The following is a 12,034-nucleotide window of genomic DNA, read 5'->3' on the forward strand; positions in this document are numbered from 1 at the left end:
TGTGCCCGAGCTGGGATTGTGGGATCAGCTAGCTGTGCGTCCCCAGCTGGGAGGGTGGATGTGGGTGAAGGGGATCTGTCTACATGTGTGGGTGCGGGCTGCATGGTGGGAAGGATGTTGGCAATTGGCAGCGTAGAGGGAGGTTGGGGTACAGGGTGTTATCGGATGCTGCGTGACCCGGGGAGAATGGGCATGGGGCAAATTAAGTTGTAAACAAGGGAGGATCTGGTCAATTGGATCAGACAGCTTAGCTCTCATGTCCTTTCAGGAAGCAACAATACTATCTTCATATTAATTACTGTCTATCTTACTGTTAACATTGTGTTTGTTGCAGAGTCCCAGAATCTGGGAACAGCTGTCACCAGCATGGGCTGCGAGTGCAGATTGGGAAGAGGGTGTCAGTGACCTCTGTACCAGAGAAGGACACGGGTTCGTACAGCCTTTTGTGAGATATAAATCCTTACAGTGGGTTCAGATCTGGTGGCATGGTTGGAGATGAAGAAAATGGGATATTGCCCAACGCAATCATCACATTTCCTTCAAGCTAACAGGAATAATGTGCTTTTAATTTAAGTTTTATGTTAAAGTGCAGGAAACTTGGTACATCAGATTGGATGTGTGGAAAGAGAAACTGTGGAAGGCCCAGTATCAGAACTGGGACTGTCCAAGATGCTGCCCGATCTGCTGAATGTTTCCAGCATTTTCTCTTTTTACTTCAAATGATGCAATGATGCTCAACTATTGACTGATTACAAGATGTTTGAACAAAGTTCAAACCTGAACAAAGTTGCACAAATGTAATGCCCACATTCATTAGTTTTGCCTTCATTCCGACACAGCGATGATACAGTCAATGCTCACAACATCCCCCCCACCCCACTATCAACCTGTTATTTCTACTTCCAAGTCTCCTCCTGACAAAGATTAACACAGCGGACATCTGGTAACGTTGAAGCTAAAAATTGTAATGGCTGTCTTTACCCTACCTGATGCTGTACTCAATAAATACTCTGGTACTTGCAGGTAACAAACACCTATTTCAGATATAACTCAGTGAGACAAAATGAAGACAACGGCAGAAGAGAGATTGTTGATATATATCATTGAGGTGGTGGGATACAGGCTGGACAGAGCTTGAACAAGATGGGCAGGGGATGAGGAGATGGAACCAGATGGGTGAAGGAATCAACGACGGTCACTGACGGTCCTCCAGTAATACACAGATACTGAATTAATAGTTGATACTACTGTATAAAATATTCTAAATTGATCTAGATAGAACAACACAAAATTTGGCATATACCCTTCTCCCCTAACCCAATGTTATCAACGCACCGTGGGAAGTATCCCATCCAGATACTTGACACCTTCGTCTGGCTACTGCTCTGTCCCATGACTGCAAGGAACTGCAGAGAGCTGTTGACAGAGCTGAGCACATCACAGAAACTGACCTCCCCTCCATGGACTCCATCTACATTTCCCAGTGACTCAGTAAAGCATGCCGTGTACTCAAAGATCCCCACAACCTGGGACATTCTCACTTCTCACCCATTCCCCATTGGGCAGAAGCTACATAAACCTGAAATCATGTACCACCAGGCTCAGGGACGACTTCCATTCTGCTGTTATAAGCAAACTGGATGTCCCCAGTGTGATAAGATGGACAGCTTACCTCACCATGTAACTTGAAGTGACCTTACATTTTCTCTGGAACCATAATGCTTTTTAACACTGTTATTGTTTTATCTTGTATCACCTCAATGTACTTTTTAATGAATTGATGTGTGTGGATGGGTACGCAAGACTAGATTTTCAGTGAACCTCTATACATGACAATAATAAACAGGTTTCCCATTTTAGTGGTGTGGAGATTATTAGACAGCCTGGGTTTCCGGGCTGGATCTTCTTTAGGGAGAGTTAAGTGAAATGTAGATTTTTTTTTAGGAGCCCAGATACATGGAAACAATTGTTGAACTCAGGTATCGATCCAGGTGAAGTCTGGATCCGCTACCGGGCCAGGTGATGGAGATGAAGTTCCCAGGATACATCTCAATGGATGGGTTCAGTCCCGGCCTCACCACCTCATCCCGCTCCCAGGACCACAGCACCAGGGGCTGAGCGACGGCTCGTCTCAGGAGGTTCAGTGTGAAGGTCCCACAACCCCGACCCATCCAGCAGGTTCTGTCCGGGAAGTGGGGGGAAGCCGGCTGTTCAGGGAAATAACGGGAATCACTGCCCAACACCGCTCGGGACCGGCCTCAATTCTCACCTACGGGATCTCGCTGGTCTCGCCCCGCAGAGAATGATCTTTCCCCGGCTCCCCGCCCCAGGGGGTGAGGTCACTCTCCTGATCCGAACCCCACAAACAATCCGCTGCATCCATCCACACAAAAATAATACTGCCCATCCCGGACTGAGCATGCACAATGTGATCGTGTGTCATAGAGCAGGGGCCGGGCCTCCGAAACAATCCTGCAAAAAGGGAGCGGGAAACAGGATCGTGTGATGGGTGCAGGATCTCTCATTTAAACCAGTGACTCTGCTCCTCGCTCCTCACACGCTGCCTGATCCACCTGCCACACTCTCCACATTTCACATTTACACCAGCGACGTTTTTAATTTTTCTCTCTGCATCATTCCTGTCCCATCCCTGCACCCCCTGGGTCACAGAAGTACGGGTTTGATTCCCATTACTGTCCAACAGACAATTCACTCCCAAAAAAGAATTGTGCAGGTTTCATTCAAACCACTTCTATATTTACAAACACTAATTTCCATTCATATTCCTCTGGCCTCACTGGACAGGAACATTGAAACATCAAGTGAGAAACAGCAGGAGGTGGCCATTCAGCCCCTCCAACCAATGACAAGATGATAGCTGCTCTCCCATCTCAGCCACGTTTCTTCCCGATCCTCATTTCCTCGATCCCTTCAGTCTCCACCCATCTGCCAGCCTCTTTATTCTGTGAGGGTAATCACCGCCCTCTCTGGTGGGGAGTTACAAACATTCACAACCTTCGGAGTGGAGACATTTCCCCTCATCTCAGTCCCGGACAGTCCACCCACTTTTTCAGAGACTGGGATCCCTGGTTCAACCGGTAATGATGTTGTGCATTTCAATGTGTTCACCTCTCAGTCCTCGATTCTCTAAATGAAAGGGTTATTGCATTTGATCTTTCTTCATATGATGACCCCACCACTCCAGGGATCAGTCTGGTGAATCTTCATTGCACTCTCCATAACAAATACTCTGTAACCTCTTTGATAATCCTCAATGGAATTAATTTCCATCGACTGCAGTCCGAATCATTCACCTCCAACCCCATCACTATTTCCATCTTCCCACCTCCCCCCTCACCTGGATCCACCTCTCTTGCCCTCACCTCTTTTCTCTGACTATTTCCTGTCCACTCTCAGTCCAGAGGGAGGGTCTCGGCCCGAAATGTTGACGGTCCATTTCCCTCCACAGATGCTGCCCGACCCACTGAGTTCCTCCGGCAGTTTGTTCTTTGGTCTGTATAACCCGTGTTAGTGTGGGGAGTGGGATTTTACACCATATTCCAGGTACAGTCTCAACAAAGCACAAATAATTGTTAAAGCCATTTTCATTCTTATACCCAATAACTCTTGCAATAAATATAATGTACCTTTGACCTCCCTCCCTACCCACTGCACCTCAGTCCATCTCTATTTAATCACACTCAGGATTTCTGTTTCTCCTACAGAAGTGGGTGATCTCACATTTCCCACTTTGGGCTCCAGCTGACCTGTTGTTTCCACTCACTTATTTTGCCTCCATCACCCCGAAACCTCTCGACAAGAGACACAGAACATAGAACAGTACAGCACAGGAACAGGCCCTCTGGCCCACAATGTTGTGTTCAAACTATTCAATTAATCAAATTGCCAACTAAATTAAACCCTTCTGCCTACACAATTTTCCTTCACATTCATGTTTCTATCTAAACATCTCTTAAAAGTCCCCAATGTATCTGCCGCTACCATCACACCAGGCAGCACATTCCAGCAACCCACCACTCTGTGTGAAAAAAAAACACTTGCCCCTCACATCTCTTTTCAAACTACCCCCTCTCACTTTAAATGCATGCATCGTGATTTAGACATATTTACCCTGGGTAAAACGTTATACTCTGCCTACTCTACCTTTGCGTCTCGTACCCTTATGAACCTCCATCGTCTTACCCCAGCCTGCGTGGGTCCAGAGAAAACAACCCAAGCTTGTCCAACCTCTTGTTATAGCACATGCCCTATAATCCAGCAATATCCTGGTAAAGCTCTTCTGCACCCTCTCCAGGGACAGTGACATCCTTCCTGGAATGAGGCAACCAGACCTCTATGAAATACTCCAGATGTGGCCTAACTCACGCTTTATGAAGCTGCAACATAACTTCCTGAATTTTAAATGCAATGTCTTGACTAATAAAGACAACCATGCCATTTGCCTTCTTAACCACCCTGTCAATCTGTGTAGCAACTTTCAGGGAGCGATGAACTTTGGACTCCAAGATCCCTCTGCTCATCAACTTGTAATTTGTAACACTGTCTTGTAATTAACAGTGTATTACAGTATCTCTATAATTGACCTACCGAGCTGCCAAGATAATCATCACTAATCAAATATCAGAGTTTTCTCAGGTCCTGTTGAATTTATTGACAAGTGCGCAAGTACAGGAAGATACAGGTACAGAGAAACACTGACTTGCAGCAACATCACAGGCAAGAACATTCAGATAACACACGGACCATAAATTACACAATTCTGTGTCATTATCAATATAGAAATATGAGTTTTATATCATTAACAATATAGAAAATATATATGTTGTGTCAATAATCATAAATATATATTTTGTATCATTAACAATGTACAAATATACATTTCTTTTCAAGAACAGAGTTGGAAATGTTGAATTTGGTCCCCCAGCCAAATTGTTGACACAGTTTGGGAACAACTGGGCTCCAAGCACCGGACCCTACTACACCCACTGGGAAATCCTGCAGATCCAAGGAGGATCTGGTTATTCCTTCTCTTTAAACACACAGACAACAGGAACGGGAACAGGCCACTCAGCCCATCCTGTCATTCAATAAGACCTGAGACCGGTCCATCCTTGCCCCCCAACACCATTCCAATCTACACTTTGCCCAGACCATTTGCCCCAGTTGCAGGTAAACAGTCTACCAGTGTTTACCCCCCAAAGTGGTGAATATCTCTGCACACCACCACTGCAGGCTCAGACATTTCCACAGATGAGCCCCTCATGTCCCTTCCCCACTGTTAATGGGCTCCTTCCCCCATCTTGCTCCTTGATCCCCCAACCGGACAAACAACCTCTCGACTCCATGCTGTCCACCCCCTCTCACACCATCTTTATCCTCTCAGTAAAATCCCTCGCCCTCGTCCTTCTGCCGGATCACTCACTCTGCGAGGAGGTTGCATCAAGCCAATGGGCCGAGCAGTCTCCTCCTACCTGTCAGCGATCCATTATACTCCAGCCACAGGAGTCAATTTACAAACGCACCCAACTTCCCGTGGAGGGAAATGGAAATAATTGAAAAATTGGGATGCCTACTTTGAGGTTTGTTCTGCTTTGACGGGGTGTTCGGCAGGAGTAGGAGACCACATCAGTGGGGTAATGCCCTCTCAGCTGGCCCATCTCCGCTATTGGGTTTAAGCAGTGATTGACATCAATTCTCCCCAATGGGAAGAGTGTGGGGTGGTGGGTGGGTCAGGTATTTGTTGCCTTAGCCGGTAAAATTCAACTGTCTCAGTGCCAGTGTGACATAAGGAATTGCAGATCCCGGGGTGGGGATCCCACACGTGACACACACGTGACATCAGGCATGTGGGGGCACAGAGTGAAGTCAGACCCCGGGGTGGGGATCCCACACGTGGCATCAGGCATGTGGGGGTACCAGAGTGAAGTCAGACCCCGGGGTGGGGATCCCACACGTGACATCAGGCACGTGGGGGCACAGAGTGAAGTCAGACCCCGGGGTGGGGATCCCACACGTGACATCAGGCATGTGGGGGCACAGAGTGAAGTCAGATCCCGGGGTGGGGATCCCACACGTGACATCAGGCATGTGGGGGCACAGAGTGAAGTCAGACCCCGGGGTGGGGATCCCACACGTGACATCAGGCATGTGGGGGCACAGAGTGAAGTCAGACCCCGGGGTGGGGATCCCACACGTGACATCAGGCATGTGGGGGCACAGAGTGAAGTCAGACCCCGGGGTGGGGATCCCACACGTGACATCAGGCATGTGGGGGCACAGAGTGAAGTCAGACCCCGGGGTGGGGATCCCACACGTGGCATCAGGCATGTGGGGGCACAGAGTGACGTCACGTGTGGGCAAGAACGTTTTTCAAAAGCTGTTTACTGTACATTTTTAATGATTTCAGGGAACAACGAAGGAAACTTAACAGGTTTCATTAGTGAATCCAGCATTTTTTGAGGTAAAGTCTGCTGCTATGTGCCCAGCTTTGCCATGTTGTTGATGGAGTGGGCAGTGTGGCCTTTTTCTTTAGTTGTGTCACAAAACCTCAAATGTTTCTGGGGAGGACTTTCCAGGGTGATCTGGTTCAGTCATTGCAGTATCCTGTTGTTCACAAATTTCATAAACAATGGTTTTACGGATGTAAGCTGGAATTGGCAGCAGTGTAAACACAGATTCATATCAGTCAACAGAAAACCTCTCGTCCCCGCAGTCTTTGTCTCCTGGTAAACTCAACACCCTGACAATGTGAATCATAGAAACCATAGAAAAAGTCCAATAATACTCGAGCTCTCCAGTGCGTAAGACCCCGCGCACGTGAGGGCAGATCCCAGTGTGGGGGACCCTGTGTGACGTCACCAGTGGGGGAGCGCTCGTATTTAAAAGCACCTGAATGGACGTTTCTTATTATTTCAGTGGGACAACAACATTAATCACAGGTTTCATCACTGAATCCAGTGTTGTGAGATGTAAAGTCCCCTGTTATGTGTCCGGCTGTGCCGTGTTGTTGGTGGAGTGGGCAGCCTGGTGTTTGTCTCGATTCGGGTCACAACACCAGAATTGCCAGCGGGGTCCACACACAGTGTATTAGTCAACAGGAAACCTCTCGTCCCTGCAGTCTCTGTCTCCTGGTAAACTCAACACCCTGACAATGTGGACCATAGACAACCCTTCCTCTAAGTCCGTTTATCATTCAAACAGCTGATCGCTGAGAAGAACTATATTTGTTGGTCATTGAAGTTTGCCTAGATTTGGTTGGATGGAGTAGATGTGGAGCTCAGGGATGTCACATTGAAAGGACGGGTCTGTGTTGTCCATCCGACCTCTGGAGGTGCCACAGGGACATCCTGCAAATCGCAGCACAGTGGCAATTCCAGCCGATGTCGGTAGTTTTCTTGTTTAGCTGGCGGTGAGGAAGGGGCTGATCCCGGGTTTGTGTAAATCAAGCTTTAGTTGCAGCGGAAAAAGGCCGGGACCGAGCCGGATGGCTGGAGAGTCCAGGCTGTCTGGTCTTACAGCTCTGGTTTTAGTTTCGTGCCCGAGACTGTGGGATCAATTAGTTGTGGTTCCCCAGGCTGGGAGGGAGGATGTGGGTGATGTGATCAGTCTACGTGTGCGGGTGTGGGGTAAATGATGGAAAGGGTGTGGGGCCATTTGCGGGGTGGAGGGAGGTTGGGGATGTGGGGTCATTGGCGGGGTGGAGGGAGGTTGGGGATGTGGGTTATCAGACGCAGCATGACCCAGGAGGATGGGTCCCGGGGTAAGTTATGTCATAAACAAGGGAGGAGTTGGTCCATTGAATCAGACAGGATAGGTGACCTTTCAGGAAGCAACAAGTACTGACTAATCTTCCTGTTAACATTGTGCTTGTGACAGAGCCCCAGAGTCTGGGAACAGCTGAATGCCAGGAAGCAGAGGGTGATGGTGAGAGCCTGTTTCTTGGACTCGAGGCCAGTGCCTAGTGATGTTCCCCAGGGTTACACCCACTGTTACTTGTCATCTATATCAATCAGTTGGTTGGAAATGTATAGGGTATAGGTTTGAACAAGGAACATAGAAATCTACAGCATATTACAGGCCCTTCAGCCTACAATGTTCTGCCGACCATGTAACCAACTCTAGAAACTGTCTAGGATTACCCAACCGCATAACACTATTTTTCTAAGCTCCATGTACCTATCTAAGAGTCTCTTAAAATACCCTATTGTATCTGCCTCCACTACCGTCACCAACAATGCATTCCACACCCACCACTCTGTGTGGAAAAACTCCCCTGACATCCCCCTCTACCAGCTTCCAAGCACCTTAAAACTATGCTCCCTCATGTCAGTCATTTCAGCCTTGGGAAAAAGCCTTTGGCTATCCGCATGATCAATGCACCTCTTATACACCTCTATCAGGTCTCCTCTCATTCTCTGTCACTCCAAGGAGAAAAGGCCAAGCAGGTTTGCAGCAAGTAAGCTCAAAGAATTACTTTTTTTTTGGAAAGATGTTTAGTATTAACTCTCCCCTTTGTTTCCACCTCCCCACTCAGAAGTGACCAAAAGCTACATCACAAGATGCAAGACCTTGAAATGAGCAAACACTGAGGGAATGTGAGTGAGTTTAAAGAGCTGGGATACTGACAGTACATCACCAGACCAGAAGTGATTGTAACTGGGTCTGACAGAGGCCTACCTGGTACTTCTGGGCACATTCAGTCTCACCACAACAATTTCCTACCTTCCCTTGTACAAGTATGTGATATTTAAAGGACCAGTGTTTGAGTAAATGAGACTCACCAGACTATATCCCGAATGAATCTATGGAAACCCCAAGTCAGAAGGGTTCTCTCCAGTTGGTGCTCTCAGTCCTTGGGCTGGTTCACTTGTTGCTGTTCCCTCATCTTCAGTCGTGGTTCAGTTCTAGTTGCCGTCTTTTCTTCTAATAAATCTCTCAGCCCAGATCTAACTTTAACCAGAGAGATAATGAAGCACGTTAACAATACAAAGGAAAACATTTCTGCTCAATGTTCCAAAAAACAAAACACTGAAATTTAAACGTTGAAGACAAATATAATGATCGCAGAGAACAAATCTGTAATTGTCCCTCACATGTCATAAAACCTGGTATGGGATACGAAGGAGTCATCGTTCAGTCATGGTAAGACACAAGACACAGGAACAGAATTAGATGATTTTGTCCATCGAGTCTGCTCCACCATTCAAACATGGCTGAGTTTTATTCCAACACCATATTCCTCCTGTAACCCTGAAGTTACTTAGCAATCACAAATATATTACTCTCTGCCATAAATATACCCAAACGGCAGCCTCAACCACACCCTGTGGCAACAAATTCCACAGATCAGCCACCCTTCACTTAATTATTCTCCTCACCTCAGTTTTAAAAGGACGCTTCTTTATTCTGAGACTGTGCTGTCAGATCACAGACTCTCCGTCTAATGGAAACATCCTCTCCATGTCCACTGTATCCAGGCTTCTCAGCATTCAGTAGATTTCCTTAAACAAGCACCACCCCCACCCCCACCCCCACCATCCCATTGAACTCCACTGAGCACAAGCCCAGGACCACTGACTAACAGACAGGTGACAGTGAGGGGTAATTTCCAAACATGGTTTGAACACTGAATCCCCTGGGTCCAATTCCACTGCTGCAAACACTTAATCACAGGGTTCTCCCTGTGAGGGCTGGAATGGGATCTCATTCTCTCCTCAGATTATCAATCATTGCTTCCAAATGAACTCCAGCAACAAACACCTGACTCCAGACCAGAAATATTCACTCAACACCTCATAAGCCCAAGCAGCTCGATCCCTGGGTTCATTTTACCTTGGTCAAAGTCTGTGATAGGATCACACAGCTGAATGTGCCACTTACCGACCCCAGAATCCTCACACATCATCCCCACAACCAATGTCCAGCAACCCGAGACTTCTGAATCATTGTGGAAGGAGGAACATCCAGCCCCATCTACAGAAGTACTGACCTGGTCAAATCCCAAAAAATGACAGTTCCATATGCCTGGAGTCTGTATCGCAGGATAATAGACCATGCACCAATTTTCCCAGGACTCCCTTGTTGCCAGTAACATGCTGCAAAGTCTTGGCCGTTCAGAGTTCAAAAACTAACACTCCTGCATCAACCTGTGGTCGAATGGGAACCTGATAATCCTCTGACTGGGCCAGATATTGGGCTGGAAAACCTGGGCATGGGTCACCAGCAGACATGGATACGTTTCACATCGTCTCCAGCAGCTAAACTGAACACATTTTATCATTACTGTATTGCTAAATGAGATTTTGCTCAGTACAATTACCTTTCCTGTAGGCTAAGAGGAATAACAAGCTTTACACTTCAAATTGAAATTAAATGCTGGAAACTCAGTACATCAGATTGGATCTGTGGAAGACCCAGTATCAGAACTGATGTTGCCCAATCCGCTGAACATTTCCAGCATGTTCTCCTTCTACAGTAAATTGACTGATTGCAAGATGCTTGTGACGGCCTGACCAAAGTTACACAAATGTAAGTCCCACATTAATTAGCTTCCTCTTCATTCCATCACAGGGTTAATACAGTCGATGCTCACAACATCCTCCCCACCCCACTATCAGTGTTACATCTGCTCCCGAGGCCACTAACTCTCAATGACAGGAAGTGACCAGAGAGCGATAAAAATGTACACCACTCCCTGCTGATCCCGTGGGCTGTTCCTGGCCTCTCCAAAAATGACCAAAACAGGAAATAACAGACTCAGCTTTAAATGCGGAGAGTCTCCTGCTGACAAAGATTAACACAGCAGCCATTTGGTAACTTTGAAACTAAAATTGTGGTGACTGTCTTTGTCCTTCCGCATTCTGCATTAAATGAATCCTCTGGTAGTTCCAGGTACCAAACAGTGATTTCAGAAATAACTCAGTGAGGTAAAATACTTTATAATGAAGGCAACGGTAGAAGAGAGATTATTGGTATGTAATCATTGGTGGGATACAAGCTGGACAGAGATTGAACAAGATGGGCAGGGAATGAGCAGATAGAACCAGGTGGGAGAAGGGATCAAGGACGATCACTGATGGTCTTCCAGCAATATACAAATACTGAATTAACAGTACATACTACTATGAACTAAAATGACAAAGATTAACAGGAACTTTGGCATTTACCCTTCTCCCCTAACTTACTTTTATCAACACACCATGGAAAGCATCCCAAGGTTCGGGGTGAAGGTCTCACAACCCGGACTCACCCCGGCAGGTTCTGTCCAGGAAGCGGGATGAGACCACCAGTTCGGTAAAGTTAACAGGACTCACTGCCCAGCATCGCTCGGGACTGGACTCAATACTCACCGCATGGATCTTGTCGGTCTCGCTGCGCAGAGAATGATCCGTCCCCCCCCCCCATCCCCGGCTCCCCGCCCGAGGGGGCGAGGACCCTCTCCCGATCCCGATCCCGATCCCGCTGACGATCCGCTGCTCCGGACCCGCTTCAACAAAGACGGGAGGAAAAAAACACTGCCGATCCCGGGACTGTGAGCATGCGCAATGTGCTTATTGCGTCATCAGAGCGGGGGGCGGGGCGGGGCCTCGGGGACAAACCCACAGATGCTGCTGATCTGCGTTAAAACGGGATCACGTGACGGTAGAGGGTCTCCCACGTGACCCGGTGACGTCTCTTCGACCCTCACACGCTGCCCGACCCATCGGCCGCATTTCACACTTTATTTCACATTTACAGCTCTCCCATCTCAAACACAAGTTTCTGCCCGATCCGCATCTCCTCGATCATGGAATTAATTTCCATCTTCTGCAGCCCCGTGTTGCCCCAACCACTCACCTCCCACCCCCGTCACTATTTCCACCTTCCCACCTCCCCCTCACCTGGATCCACCTCTCACTCCCCAGCTCTTGCCCCATCCCCACCCCTCACCTCTTTTCTCGGACTATTTCCCGTCCACTCTCAGTCCAGAGGGAGGGTCTCGGCCCGAAATGTTGACGGTCCATTTCCCTCCACA

The 12,034-nt window shown here is 47.7% G+C and overlaps 1 protein-coding gene across 12 annotated transcripts in view; it reads right to left on the minus strand.

Moving 5' to 3' along the window:
* The window catches only part of LOC140208622 (NACHT, LRR and PYD domains-containing protein 3-like), an 83,807-nt gene extending 72,316 nt beyond the window's left edge, over positions 1-11,491 (minus strand). For 4 of the 12 annotated variants that reach the window (XR_011888849.1, XR_011888848.1, XM_072277441.1 and 1 more), the window contains exons 1-2: positions 11,370-11,479; positions 8,802-8,970 (exon numbers count right to left, since the gene is read on the minus strand). The gene's annotated coding sequence lies outside the window, so the exon portion shown is untranslated. Of the gene's footprint in view, positions 1-3,383; positions 3,572-8,801; positions 8,971-11,369 lie in introns of all 12 variants that reach the window. The other 8 variants (XM_072277434.1, XM_072277437.1, XM_072277433.1 and 5 more) reach the window with 6 other exon arrangements.
* Between the last annotated feature and the right edge of the window lie 543 nt (positions 11,492-12,034).

Source organism: Mobula birostris, chromosome 13 (genome assembly GCF_030028105.1).
Source record: "Mobula birostris isolate sMobBir1 chromosome 13, sMobBir1.hap1, whole genome shotgun sequence".
In the NCBI taxonomy this organism is placed as follows: Eukaryota; Metazoa; Chordata; class Chondrichthyes; order Myliobatiformes; family Myliobatidae; genus Mobula; species Mobula birostris.